The sequence below is a fragment of the Canis aureus genome, chromosome X, assembly GCF_053574225.1.
Source record: "Canis aureus isolate CA01 chromosome X, VMU_Caureus_v.1.0, whole genome shotgun sequence".
Classification (NCBI taxonomy): Eukaryota; Metazoa; Chordata; class Mammalia; order Carnivora; family Canidae; genus Canis; species Canis aureus.
The window spans coordinates 74,173,260-74,189,324 of NC_135649.1; the positions used below are offsets into that span (position 1 = coordinate 74,173,260).

The following is a 16,065-nucleotide window of genomic DNA, read 5'->3' on the forward strand; positions in this document are numbered from 1 at the left end:
ATTTACAATTAGCTGAAGGAGAAACATATATATTTCTATAATAAGAAATTATGAGGACTGATGGAATTAATCATATGATACCATAATACAGATTCTATACAGATTTATCATACTTTGCACATTAGTTATTTTCTTGGGTCATTGCATATAAAACAACATTTACATATTGATTCTTACTGTTAGTGAACTTCTATTAGGACTTCAGGGTTGTATATTTACAGGAAATATTTTGGCTTCAGGGTGTGCATGCACCCACATACACACAAACAAACACACATGTATCAGAGGAATTTAGAGATCATGAACCACAGTGGTGGTCCATTTTGCCTGCACATTATTGCCTGCTATTAGAGGCACCAGGGGTGCATTTAAGAAAATATCAAATGTTTGGAGTCCATCCTCAGAGATTCTGACTTAATTAGTGAGGGATGGTGTTGGATATTTTTTAAATGTTCTCCCAAGTGATTCTAATGTGTAGAAAGTACTTATCTAGTCTAGCCATTTCATGTTGCAATTGAAGAAAGTGAGACTCAGAGAAAATATGTAATTTGCACAAGATAATATTAGATAGAGTCCTGCTTGCCTGCTTCCTAATCTACATATTTTGAAGATAATTTTATCTTTGTTTTTCAATCTCTGTACATTAAATTCTCTGACATTATCTTTTATAAGAAATGTAAGTAAAAGTTGGGGAGGGGACTTTCTTATACCACAGACAAAAATAAATTCAAAATGGACTAAAGATCTAAATGTGAGACCTGAAACACCATAAATATTCTAGAGGAGAACACAGGCAGTAACCTCTTTGATATAGGCCATAGCAAATTCTTTCTGGATATGTCTCCAAAGGCAAGGGAAACAAAAGCAAAAATAACTATTGGAACCACATAAAAATAAAAGGCTTCTGCACACAAATCAACAAAAATAAAAGGCAACTGTGGCACCTGGGTAGTAAGGTTTGTTAAGCATCTGACTCTTGGCTTTGGCTCAGGTTGTTATCTCAAGGTCATGAGATTGAGCCCCATGTTGGGCTACATACTCAGCATAGAGTCTAAGTTTCTCCCTTTCCCTTTGCCCCTCCCCCCTGATTGCTCTCTCCCCCTCTCCCTCAAGTTATTTACTTTAAAAAAGTTTTAAAGTAAAAGGCAACCTATGGAATGGGAGAAGATATTTACAAATGACATATCTGATAAAGGGCTAGTATCCAAAATATATAAAGGAATTTTAAAACTCAACACCCAAAAAACAAATAATTCAGTCCAAAAAATGGGCAGAAAACATGAAGAGATATTTTTCTAAAGATGACATACAAATGGTCAATAGCCAAATAAAAAGAAGCTCAACATTACTCACCATCAGAGAAATATAAATCAAAACTATAATGAGATATCACTTCAACCTTCAGAATAGTGAAAATCAACAACATAAGAAAGAACAGGTGTTGGCAAGGATGTAGAGAAAACGGGACCCTCTTACATTGCTAGTAAGAATGCAAACTGGTGCAGCCACTCTGAAAAACAGGATGAAGTTTCCACAAAAAGTGAAAAATAGAACTACCATATGATCCAGCAATTGCACTACTAGGTATTTACCCCAATAACACAAAAATACTAATTCAAAGGCATACATGCACCATGTTTATAGCAGCATTATCTACAACTGTCAAATTATGGAAAGAGCTCAAATGTCCATCAACTGGTGAATGGATAAAGAAAATATCAGCCATAAAAAAAGAATGACATGGATGGAGATAGAGAGTATTATGCTAAGCAAGATAAGTCAGTCAGAGAAAGAAAAATACCATATGATTTCACTCATATATAGAATTTAAAGGGGAACCTGGATGGCTCAGCAGTTTAGTGTCACCTTCAGCCCAGGGCATGATCCTGGAGACCTGGGATCAAGTCCCACATCGGGCTCCCTGCATGGGGCCTGCTTCTCCCTCTGCCTGTGTCTCTGCCTCTCTTTCTCTGTGTGTATCATGAATAAATAAATAAAAATTTTAAAAAGAATTTTAAAACTAAATAAATGAGCAAAGGAGAACGAGAGAGAAAGAAAGAGAGAGAGAAAGGCAAACCAAGAAACAGAGTCTTAACTATAGAGAGCAAACAGATAGTTACCAGAGGGGAGGCAGGTGGAGGTATGGGTTCAATAGTTGATGGGGATTAAGGAGTGTACTTGTGATGAGCACCAGGTATTGTATGGAAGTGCTGATAACCATAATTCTGAAACTAATGTTACACTGAATGTTAATTAACCAGAATTTAAATAAAAACTTCAAAAAATTTTGGGCAAGGAACAAAGTGGATCATTATATATTACTGTGTTCCCCAATCACCCATCCTTAAAGAAGAGTACACTGCAATTTAATAACTGAAAATAGAGTTTTTGAAGAAGAAAATGTGTGTTCCAGAGGGTCTGTCTTCTGCTTTCTTCTCTCAATACACTCTAAGTGGTCCATCTTCTCCCATGGCTTCAATTATGTCATACATCCCAATGAAACCCAAATTTCCAGCTCTGACTACTCCTCTCACATATATTCAGATACATACAACCATTTGTAATACACACACACACACACACATATATATATATATATATATATATATATATATATATATATAATCAGTGGTACTCACTGAGGGGTAATTTTGCCCCCACAAAGGACATTTAGAGATGTCTGGAGTTATTTCTGTATCATGACTTGGGGAGGTTTTATTGACACGTAATGGGTAGAAACCAAAGATGCTGCAAAACACTGTAAAATGTACAGAAAAGCCCCATACAATGAAGCATTATCTAGCCTGAAAAGATCAGTAATACTGAAGTTGAGAATCCCTGAGGTATACCAAGCTAGGATTCTCACAAACACATTAGAAGCAACATGCTCCAGTGTTATCTCGTATTCAAACAAAACCCATTTTGGAAATTGTTTTTCTTATTTTCATTTTTGGATTATCCATTGCTGTTGAAGCCTTCATATCCTTAGTATTTCTTAAACTCTTCTCCACTCCCACCTCTAATGGCTGCATTTGCCAAGGTTCTTCATACCTTATATGAACTATTAGTCTACTAGTGGGTATGGAGAACAGCACTTCATATTCTGACCTTGGATATCTTTGCATCCTCATCTCCTGTGACCAAAGCCATTACTCTGTGCTTCAGGAATCCAAATCACATATAATTCTCTCAAGGTTTCACTCTATTTCTTGACTCCTAACTTTGTACAATTCTTTTTTCTGCCTGAATTGTTCATTTCCTCCTTGCTCCCACACTCCCACTTCACCTACTTATTAAGACCAAGTTCAATGTTGTTTCTGGAAAAATGTCCATATTGCCCTACATCTGCAAAGATTTAACTACCTTCTTCTCGGATTCCCCATGATATAACCTCTTGGCCTCAACTATATTATTTAATATTCTGCTCTTAGTTGTTTACATATCTGATTTCCTCATGATATTTGAGCACTATGATGTCTGTCTGTGTGTGCCAGGATGTATAATACATTTTATAAAAGACCTAGCACAATTTTGGTATTAAATAAATAAATAAATAAATAAATAAATAAATTAGATATGGGATATATATGTGCCATATATATACATATATATATATTCGATTTGCCAACATATAGTATAACACCAAGTGCTCATCCTGTCAAGTGCCCCCCTCAGTGCCCATCACCAAGTCACCCCATCCCCCGCCCACCTCTCCCCTTCCACTACCCTTTGTTCCTTTCCCAGAGTTAGGAGTCCCTCATGTTTTGTCACCCTCTCTAATTTTTCCCACTCATTTTCCCTCCATTCCCCTATAATCCCTTTCACTATTTTTTATATTCCCCATAGGAATGAAACCATATAATGATTGTCCTTCTCCAATTGACTTACTTCACTCAGCATAATACCTAACAGTTCCATCCACGTCGAAGCAAATGGTGTGTATTTGTCATTTCTAATGACTGAGTAATATTCCATTGTGTGTGTGTGTGTGTGTGTGTGTGTGTGTATACCACATCTTCTTTATCCATTCATCTTTCGATGGACATCGAGGCTCCTTCCACAGTTTGGCTATTGTGGACATTTCTGCTATAAACATGAAATTGAGAAAGACACAAAGAGATGAAAAAATATTCCATGCTCATGGATTGGAAGAATTAATATTGTGAAAATGTCTATGCTACCCAGGGCAATTTACACGTTTAATGCAATCTCTATAAAAATACCAGACTTTCTTGAGAGAGTTGAAACAAATAGTCTTAAGATTTGTGTGGAATCAGGAGATGAAGACAGAACTGAAGCTGGGCACAGGCAGTGGACACGGTCCCGCTGAGAGCCAAAGATGGCAGTGAAGGTATACTCAATGTCCGTCACCAATGATAACCTAAGTTGACATGATATGCTGGCCTGGATCAATGAGTCTCTGCAGCTGAATCTGACAAAGATTGAACAGTTGTGCTCAGGGGCTGCCTATTGTCAGTTTATGGACATGCTATTCCCTGGCTCCACTGACTTGAAGAAAGTGAAATTCCAGGCTAAACTAGTTCATGAATACATCCAGAACTTCAAAATACTACAAGCAGGTTTTAAGAGAATGGGTGTTGACAAAATAATTCCTGTGGACAAATTAGTAAAAGGAAAGTTTCAGGACAATTTTGAATTTGTTCAGTGGTTCAAGAAGTTTTTTGATGCAAACTATGATGGAAAAGACTATGACCCTGTAGCTGCCAGACAAAGTCAAGAAACTGCAGTGGCTCCCTCCCTCGTTGCTCCAGCTCTGAACAAACCAAAGAAACCTCTCAGCTCTAGCAGTGCAGCTCCACAGAGGCCCATTGCAACACACAGAACTACTGCAACCCCTAAGGCTGGCCGGGGTGTGGTGCGAAAGAATCCTGGTGTGGACAATGGGGATGATGAAGCAGCTGAATTGATGCAGCAGGTCAATGTATTGAAACTTACCATCGAAGACTTGGAGAAAGAGAGAGATTTCTACTTTGGAAAGCTAAGGAACATTGAATTGATTTGCCAGGAGAACGAAGGGGAAAACAGCCCTGTATTGCAGAGGATCCTGGACGTTCTCTATGCGACAGATGAAGGCTTTGTGATACCTGATGAAGGGGGCCCACAGGAGGAACAAGAAGAGTATTAACAGCCTGGACCAGCAGAGCAACATCTGAATTCTTCACTCCAAATCATGTGCTTAACTGTAAAATACCCCCTTTTATTATTCTTAGAGAACTCACTGGTTTCTTTTCATGAGCAAACAGTACCTCTTCTTAAAGTGCACTTTGCAGAAGTTTCACCCCTTTTCCAATGAGTTTGAGTTAGGAGCTTTTACCCTGTAGCAGAGCAGTATTAACATCTAGTTGGGTCACCTGGGGAACAGAGAGGCTGACCATGGGGCTCACTGTGTGGATGCTGGTAACACTCGCTGCTGGAGAAGGTGCTTTTATGTCATACACTGAGGTGGAGTCCTCAGTAGAGAAATGTAAAGACTGATTTGAATTTTAAGCTAATGTGAAATCTTGGCAGAGAACGTTTTAATAAATAAATGCCTTAAGAGTAAAAAAAAAAAGATTTATGTGGAATCAGAAAAGACCCCGAATAGCCAGGGGAATATTGAAAAAGAAAACCAGAGCCAGGGGCATCACAATGCTGGATTTCAAGTTGTACTATAAAGCTGTGATCATCAAGAAAGTGTGGTCCTGGCACAAAAACAGACACATAGATCAATGGAACAGAATAGAGAACCCAGAAATGGCCCCTCAACTCTATGATCAACTAATATTCCACAAAGCAGGAAAGACTATCCACTGGAAAAAGGACAGTCTCTTCAATAAATCGTGCTGGGAAAATTGGACAGCCACGTGCAGAAGAAAAAAAACTAGACCATTCTCTTATACCATACCCAAAGATAAACTCAAAGTGGATGAAAGATCTTAATGTGAGACAAGAATCCATCAAAACCCCAGAGGAGAACACAGGCAACACCCTTTTTGAACTTGGCCACAGCAACTTTTTGCAAGATCCATCTATGAAGGCAAGGGAAACAAAAGCAAAAATGAACTATTGGGACTTAATCAGAATAAAAAGCTTCTGCACAGCAAAAGAAACTAAAAGACAACCTACAGAATGGGAGAAGATATTTGCAAATGACTTATCAGATAAAGGGCTAGTATGCAAGATCTTTAAATAAGTATTAAACTCAACAGCAAAGAAATAAACAATCCAATTATGAAATGGGCAAAAGACATGAACAGAAATTTCACCAAAGAAGACATAGACATGGCCAACAAGCACATGAGAAAATGCACTTTGAATGTAGAGCATTAAAAGTCTGCTGAATCAGCACTGGATAAGACTGAAGGGTGAGTGATGTGATACCTTGGTCACCATCCTTAAAGAGGCAGCCGCCTAAGCAGAAAGGCAAAATAGAAATAACGTTTTGCAAAATGCTTGGTGGCAAATGGGAAACAGATATATTCATACTGACTTCAGAACATGTTGGGGAACTTCTCTGAAAACAACGGATCTGGCAGGGGCCATTTTCTTCCCCTATATTCAGCATAAACACAGAGCCACCTGCAATAGGCAAGGCTGCACAGACACTTGCTACCTAACCTACTAGCAGTATGACAAGCCCATGAGTTCTCCTGAGGACTAGAAAACTCCAAGCCTGCTAGCCTAGGCCTTGGGCTCAGGGTAAATTTTGTTAAAGGTGCTCACCTGCTGTAGCTGCTGGGCAGATCTGCCATACAATATCCAGCTGTGCAACTATACCTACCTTTATGCCCTTTGCCCAGCTGCTGACCCAGCTGCCCTACTACACCATACCCATCCATGCACCCCCATGTAAATTTGCATCAACACTCCGCTGCATTTCCTCAGCCTTTGTCACACAATGCACCCAGTTCCCATGTGAACAAACACTGCTGTGAGGCACATAGCCAGCTGTTGCACATCACCCAGGTGCATTCCCATTCCCATTGTGGGCCCCAGCTGTTCCCAGCCATTGTTATGTGCCACACCTAGCCTCATGCCCCCAGCAGCATTGACACACAGCTTTGAGCTACTTCAGTGCTGAGGGGATCTAGCATAGGACTAGTGGTCCCATGAAATTTTGCAATAACTGCTTTCCTACTCCCAAGTTCCCCAGCAGGCTTGTCCTATCAGGGATGGCCTGCCTGAGTCCCATTAACACTATAGAGAGAAATCACAGCCCACATCAGGCAGAGAATCAGTGCAGAGGGCTGCACTTATAGCAAGAATTGACTCAGATATAACAGCAGGGCATAATAAGCACACAAAGAGTACCCTCCTGAAGTGCTAAGATCTGGTAAAGGGGGCACACGGCACTGCAGTTACACTCCAGGACTCTTCTTCATAAAGTCACTACTTTCAAGAGTAGAAGATATATCTGACTTTCTTAATACACAAGAAATAGACACAGAAAGAGATACAAAACGAGAAGAGAGAGAGAGAGAGAGAGAGAGATCTATCCTAAATGAAAGAACAGTACAAACTCATGGCCAAATATCTAAGCGAAACAGGCATAAGTAACATGTCTGATAGCTAATTTAAAGCAGTGATCATAAGGATACTCACTGGCCTTGAGAAAAGAGTGGAAGACTTGAGAGTGGCATTAACACGGAGATAAGGCATATCATACCAGAAATAAGGGTTCAATAAACAAAATGAGAAACACACTTGATAGAACTAACAGCAATATGGAAGAAGCAGAGGAATGAATTAGTGACCAAGACAGAGTAATGGAAAATAATCAAGCTGAACAGTAGACGGAGTAATTAATTATTCAAAATGAAAATAGACAGGGAACTCAGTGACTCTGACATAATAGCATTCATATTATAGGTGTCCCAGAAAAAAAGGAGAAAGGGGGGCAGAAAATGTATTGAAGAAATAATAGCTGAAAACATCCCTAATCTGGAGAAGGAAACAGACATCCATATCTTGGAATCATAGAGAACCCGCAACAAAATCAACAAAAGCAGATTCACACCAAGATATATTTTAATTAAATTGGCAAAATATCCTTATGAAGAAAAAAAATCCTAAAAGCAGCAAGACAATAGAGGTCATTAAGTTATAAGGGAAAATCTTAAGGCTAAGAGGGGATTTTTCAACAGAACTTCTACAAGCCAGATGAAAGTGATTCAAAGTGCTGAATGGGAAAAAAAATGTATCTAGCAAGGCTATCATTCAGAATACAAGGAGAGACAAAGCGTTTCCAAGGGGAAAAAAACAAAATAAAAGAGTTGAATACCATTAAGCCAGCTCAATAATAAGTATTAAAAGGGACACATTGAATGGAGAGACCCAAAGTGATAGCATAGAGGTAGGAAACACAAAGGCATTAACAGTAAGTATTTGTATAAAAACTGAGTCAAGGAACTCACAAAAAAAGAATATAAAGTATAACAAATACCTAAAATATGGAGAGGGGAAAAGAATGGATTCAAATGTAAATGACCAAAAACTTAAGATAGACGGTTATATACACAATACGTTATATACAAACCTAATGTTTATATATTAAAAACACTAATAAATATGCAAAGGATAAAGAAAAATCCAAATATATCACTAAAGAAATCCAGCAAACCATGAAGGATAAGAAAATAAAGATCATAGAAAATCTTCAGAAACAACCATGAAACAAACAACAAAAAGGCAATAAATATATATTTATCAATAATTACTTTGAATGTAAATGGCCGAAATGCTAAAAAAAAAAGGCATAGGGTGTCTGAATGGATAAAAACAAAACAAAACACGCTATAAGATACTAATTTTAGACATAAAGACACTCACAGATTGAAAGTGGGAGGATGGAGGGGCATCTGGGTGACTCAGCCAGTTAAACGTCTGACTCTTGGCTTTGGCTAAGGTCATGATCTTGTGGTTGTGGGATCAAGCCCTATGTCAGACTGTGAGCAGTATGGAGTTTGCTTCAAATTTTCTGTCCCTCTCCTTCTCATTCACACACTCTCTCCCTTTCTCTCTCTCAAATAAATAAAATTTAAAAAAAGAAAGCAAGAGATGTCATGTAAATGTATGTCAAAGAAGACCAGAGTAACAATACATATATAGAACAAAGTAGACTTTAAAGCAAAGACAGTAACAGAAGACAGAGAAGGACAGTATATAATAATAAAAAGAACAATTCCACAAGAAGATAATGACCATTGAAAATATTTATGCATCCAACATAGGAGAAACCAAATACATAAGAGTTAATAAACATAAAAGAAATAATTGATAATAGTATAATAGTAGAGGGCTTTAACACCCCACTTACATAAATGTACAGATCATCTAAACAGAAAATTAACAAGGAAACAATATCTTTGAATGACACACCAGAACAGAATGATATAAGGTAAATACATAACATTCTATCCAAAAAGAGTAGAATACACATTCTATTCAAGTGCACATGGAGCAATCACAAGAATAGATTACATACTACCCTCACAAAACAAATGTCAACAAATTCAAGATGGGAAACATATCATATGTATGTTCTGACCATAATGCTATGAAAGTACAAGTTAACAACAAAAAATCTGTATAGACCACAAATATATAGATGTTAAATAACATGCTACTATAAAAGGAAGGATCAATCAGTAAATAAAAGAAATATAGAGTCCATGGAAACAAATAAAAATGAAAACATAAGAGTAAAAAACCCGTGGCATGCAGCAAAAGCAGTTCTAAGAAGGAAGTCTATACCAATAGATACCTACCTCAAGAAGCAAGAAAAATTCAAATAAATAAACCCATCCCTTTGGAAGAATAAATAGTGTTAAAATGTCTATGCTACACAGAGAAATCTACACATTCAATGCAATCCTTATCAAGATACCATCAATATTATTCACAGAACTGGAACAAATAATCCTAAGATTCGTATGGCATGAGAAAGGACCTTAAACAGCCAGAGGAATGTTGCAAAAGAAAACCAAAGCTGGTGGCATCACAGTGTGGACTTCAAACTGTATTACAAAGCTGTAATTATCAAGACAGTATTATGCTGGCACAACAACAGGCACATTGATCAATGGAACAGAATAGAGGACCCAGAAAAGGACAGTCAACTCTATGGTCAATTAATCTTTGACAAGAACAAGAGAGATTTTCCAATGGAAAAAGCATAGTCTCTTCAATAAATTGTATTGGGAAATTTGTACAACCACATGCAGAAGAAAGGAACTGGACCATACACAACGATAAACTCAAAATGAATGAAAGACCTCAATGTGAGACAGGAATCCATGAAAATCCTAGGGGAGAACATAGGCAGCAACTTCTTCGACCTTGGCCACAGCAACTTGCCAGACACGTCTCCCAAGGCAAGGGAAAGAAAAGCAAAAATGAACTATTGAGACTGCTTCAAGATAAAAAGTTTTTGCACAGCAAAGGAAACAGTCAACCAACCTGAAAAGCAACCTATGCAATGGGAGAAGATATTTGCAAATGACATTTCAGATAAAGGACTAGTATCCAAGACCTCTAAAGAACATATCAAATTCAACCTCCAGATTCAGGGGGCCAGATGGCAGAAGAGTAGGATCCCCAAGTCACCTGTCCTCACCAACTTACCTAGATAACTTTCAAATCATCCTGAAAACCTACAAATTCGGCCTGAGACTTAAAGAGAGAACAGCTGGAATGCTACAGAGAGAAGAGTTCACACTTCTATCAAGGTAGGAAGATGGAAAAAAATAAATAAATAAAAAGCATCCAGTGGGGGAGGGGCCCCGTGAGGAGCCGGAGTAAGGCCGAGTGGCTAGTGCCTCCAGGACAGGAAAGCCCAGTTCCAGAGAAGCAGGAACTTTACCAATCTTCCCGGATGGAAAGGTGTTCGCAGGAAACTCGGGCAGGAAGCCAAGAGGGCCAATGGAGCCCCCAGGTTCCTGGGGTCACTAACAGAGGAAGTGCACCCCGAGGGAGAACGTGCCACACACCACGGGCTGAGCTCCATAAAGGGCTGTAGCGTGGGCCTAGCGGGGCCCTGGAGCAGCCCAGGTGGCAGCTCCTTCCCAAGGCGGCTACCCGTGGAAGGGGCTGTGCAGACCTGAGAGAAGTACAGGCAGCAGCTCCACACAGAGGGGGCTGTGCGGTCCGGGAGCGTGATTTCAGTGGCACAGGCTGGAGCCCAAAGTGCTGGGGACACAGCCCAGGATCCAGCGCTCCCCATGGTACAGGCAGAGGCCTGGAGGACACAGGACAGCAAGGACTCTCCTGCTGCTGGGTGGCACCAAGCTGTGCAGATGAGCAAACCCCCCCCATATCCAGGCCACTGCAACTGGGACACTGCGGGAGTTACTGCTGGAGCTGACTCCAGGACTGGAGAGCTGGCTGCCAGGACTATTATTGTTCCTCCTGGTGTCATCTTTTGCCTGAGACTGAGCAGGGCTGCCCGGAAGCAAGGGCCTCACAGGATAAACAGCTGCGACTGAGCGGTACTCCTGGCAGGATCAGGGCAGTTCCCCCAGGTACACACAACTGAGAATCAGCACAGCAGGCCCCTCCCCCAGAAGACCAGCTGGAAGAACAGGGGAAGAGGAAGTTCTTGACCAAGCAGCACTGGAAAGCTGCAGGGAGAAGTCGAGGGACTTACAATATATAGAATCAGGCAATACACTCCTTGTTTTCTTGTTTTTTGTTTGTTTCCCCCCCTTTTTCCCTCTTTTTCCTTCGTTTTCCAGGACAACTTGTTTTTAGCCACTCTGCACTGAGCAAAATGACTAGAAGGAAGAACTCACCACAAAAGAAAGAATCAGAAACAGTCCTCTCTCCCACAGAGTTACAGAATTTGGATAACAATTCAATGTCAGAAAGGCAATTCAGAAGCACAATTATAAGCCACTGGTGTCTCTGTAAAAAAGCATAAAAGATTCAAGAGACTTCATGACTTGCAGAATTTAGATTTAATCAGGCCGAAATTAAAAATCAAGTAAAAGACATGCAATCCAAACTGGAGGTCCTAATGATGAGGGTTAATGAGGTAGAAGAACGAGTGAGTGACATAGAAGACAAGTTAATGGCAAGGAAGGAAGCTCAGGAAAAAAGAGAAAAACAATTAAAAGATCATGAGGAAAGGTTAGGGGAAATAAATGACAGCCTCAGAAGGAAAAATCTACATTTAATAGGGGTTCCAGAGGGCGCCAAAAGGGACAGAGGAAGAGAAAACATATTTGAACAAATCATAGCTGAGAACTTCCCTAACTTGTGGAGGGAAACAGGAATTCAGATCCAGGAGATAGAGAGATCCCCCATAAAATCAATAAAAACTGTATAACACCCTGACATGTAATAGCAAAACTTGCAAATTCCAAAGATAAAAAGAAAATCCTTAAAGCAGCAAGAGACAAGAGATCCCTAAACCTAACAGGGAGAAGTATTAGGTTAAGAGCAGACTGCTCGACAGAGAACTGGCAGGCCAGAAAGAGCTGGCAGGATATATTCAGGGTCCTAAATTGGAAGAAACTGCAGCCAAGAATACTCTATCCAGCAAGGTTCTCATTCAGAAGAGGAGACATAAAGAGCTTCCAAGATAGGCAGAAACTGAAAGGATATGTGACCAAAAAACCAGCTCTGCAAGAAATATTAAGAGGGACATTGTTAAAGAAATAGCAAGGCCAAGGGAAACAATCCACAAAAACAGGGACTAAATAGGTATTAAGATGACATTAAATTCATATCTTTCAAAAGTAACTGTTAAGTTTAATGGGCTAAATGATCCCATCAAAAGGCGCACGGTTTTAGAGTGGATAAAAAAGCAAGACCCATCTATTTGCTGTCTACAAGAGACACATTTTAGATCCAAAGACACCTCCAGCCTGAAAATAAAAGGTTGGAGAAACACTTACCATTCAAATGGTCCTCAGAAGAAAGTTGGGGTAGCCATCCTCAGATCAGATAAACTAAAGTTTATCCCAAACACTGTAGGAAATGAGATGAAAGGGGGAAACTATATCATACTACAAAGATCTATCCAACAGGAGGACCTAAGATTTCTGAATATTTATGCCCCAATGTGGGAGCTGCCAAGTATACCAATCAATTAATAACCAAAATAAAGACATACTTTGATAATAATACACTTTTACTGGAAGACTTGAACACAGAGCTTTCTGTAATTGACAGATCTAAGCACAACATCTCCAAAGAAATAAGAGCCTTAAATGATACCAGACAGATTTCACAGATATTTACAGAACTTTACATCCAAATGCAACTGAATACACATTCTTCTCAAGTGCACATGGAACTTTCTCCAGAATAGACAACATACAGGGACACAAATCAGGTCTTAACCAATACCAAAAGATTGGGATCATCCCCTGCATATTCTCAGACCATAATGCCTTGAAATTAGAACTAAATAACAACAAGAAGTTTGGAAGGACTTCAAACACATGGAAGTTAAGGACCATCATGCTAAAAGATGAAAGGGTCAACCAGGAAATTATGGAAGAATTAAAAAGATTCATGGAAACTAATGAGAATGAAAATACAACCATTCAAAATCTTTGGGATACAGCAAAAGCAGTCCTGAGGGGGAAATACATCGCAATACAAGCATCCATCCAAAAACTGGAAAGAACTCAAATACAAAAGCTAACCTTACACCTAATGGAGCTAGAGATGAAACAGCAAATATATCCTACACCCAGCAGAGGAAGAGAGTTAATAAAGATTCGAGCAGAACTCAACGAAATCGAGACCAGAATAACTGTGGAATACATCAACTAAACCAGGAGTTGGTTCATTGAAAGAATTGATAAGATAGATAAACCATTAGCCAGCCTTATTAAAAAGGAGAGAGAAGACTCAAATTAATAAAATCATGAATGAGAAAGGAGAGATCACTACCAACACCAAGGAAATACAAACGATTTTAAAAACATATTATGAACAGCTATACGCCAATAAATTCGGCAACCTAGAAGAAATAGACGCATTCCTGGAAAGCCGCAAATTACCAACACTGGAACAGGAAGAAATAGAAAACCTGAACAGGCCAATAACCAGGGAGGAAATTGAGGCAGTCCTCAAAAACCTCCCAAGACACAAAAGTCCAGGGCCAGATGGCTTCCCTGGGGAATTCTATCAAATGTTTAAAGAAGAAACCATACCTATTCTACTAAAGCTGTTTGGAAAGATAAAAAGAGATGAAGTACTTCCAAATTCGTTCTATGAGGCCAGCATCACCTTAATTCCAAAACCAAAGACCCCACCAAAAAGGAGAATTATAGACCAATATCCCTGATGAACATGTATGCAAAAATTCTCAACAAGATACAAGCCAATAGGATCCAACAATACATTAAGAAAATTATTCACCATGACCAAGTAGGATTTATCCTTGGGACAGAAGGCTGGTTCAGCAGTGGTAAAACAATCAATGTGATTCATCATATCAGCAAGAGAAAAAACAAGAACCATATGATCCTCTCAATAGATGCAGAGAAAGCATTTGACAAAATACAGCATCCATTCCTGATCAAAACTCTTCAGAGTTTAGGGATAGAGGGAACATTCCTCAACATCTTAAAAGCCATCTACAAAAAGCCCACAGCAAATATCATTCTCAATGGGGAAGCACTGGGAGCCTTTCTCCTAAGATCAGGAACAATACAGGGATGTCCACTCTCACCACTGCTATTCAACACATAGTACTAGATGTCCTAGTCTCAGCAATCAGACAACAAAAAGACATTAAAGGCATTCAAATTGGCAAAGAAGAAGTCAAAGTCTCCCTCTTCACAGATAACATGATACTCTACTTAGAAAACCCAAAAGACTCCAGCCCAACATTCCTAGAACTCATACAGCAATTCGGAAGTGTGGCAAGATACAAAATCAATGCCCCGAAGTCAGTGGCATTTGTATACACTAACAGTGAGACTGAAGAAAGCGAAATGAAGGAGTCAATCATATTTACAATTCCCCCCAAAGCCTAAGATACTTAGGAATAAAGCAAACCAGGAAAGTAAAGGATCTATACCCTAAAAACAACAGAACACTTCTGAAAGAAATTGAGGAAGACACAAAGAGATGGAAAAATATTCCATGCTCATGGATTGGAAGAATTAATATTGTGAAAATGTCAATGTTATGCAGGGCAACTTACACGTTTAATGCAATCCCTATCAAAATACCATGGAATTTCTTCAGAGAGTTAGAACAAAGTGCTTTTAGATTTGTGTGGAATCAGAAAACACCCCGAATAGCCAGGCGAATTTTATTATTATTATTATTATTTTTATTGGTGTTCAATTTACCAACATACAGAATAATCCCCAGTGTAGCCAGGGGAATTTTAAAAAAGAAAACCATATCTGGGGGCATCACAATGCCAGACTTCAGGTTGTACTACAAAGCTGTGGTCATCAAGAAAGTGTGTTACTGGCACAAAAACAGACACATAGATCAATGGAACAGAATAGAGAATCCAGAAGTGGACCCTCAACTTTAGGTCAACTAATATTCGATAAAGGAGGAAAGACTATCCACTGGAAGAAAGACAGTCTCTTCAATAAATGGTGCTGGGAAAATTGGACATCCCCATGCAGAAGAATGAAACTAGACCACTCTCTTTCAGCATACACAAAGATAAACTCAAAATGGATGAAAGATCTCAATGTGAGACAAGATTCCATCAAAATCCTAGAGGAGAACACAGGCAACACCCTTTTGAACTTGGCCACAGTAACTTCTTGTAAGATACATCCATGAAGGCAAGAGAAACAAAAGCAGAAATGAATTTTTGGGACTTCATCAGGAGGAAAACTTCTGCACAACATAAAACAGTCACCAAAAGTAAAAGAAAACCTAGAGAATGGGAGAATATATTTGCAAATGACCTATCAGATAAAGGGCTAGTATCCAAGACCTATAAAGAACTTAGTAAAGTCAAAAGAAAAGAAACAAACAATCCAATCATGAAATGGGGAGAAGACATGAACAGAAATTTCACCTAAGAAGAAATAGACATGGCCAAGAAGCACACGAAAAAATGCTCTGCATCCCCTG

At 39.2% G+C, this 16,065-nt stretch overlaps 1 protein-coding gene and 1 pseudogene across 2 annotated transcripts in view; one reads left to right on the top strand and one right to left on the bottom strand.

Moving 5' to 3' along the window:
• Positions 1–16,065, bottom strand: part of ZC3H12B (zinc finger CCCH-type containing 12B) — a 566,523-nt gene that overhangs the window by 322,918 nt on the left and 227,540 nt on the right. The gene's annotated exons all lie outside the window — the stretch shown is intronic.
• LOC144309028 (microtubule-associated protein RP/EB family member 1 pseudogene) lies at positions 4,340–5,572 on the top strand (annotated as a pseudogene).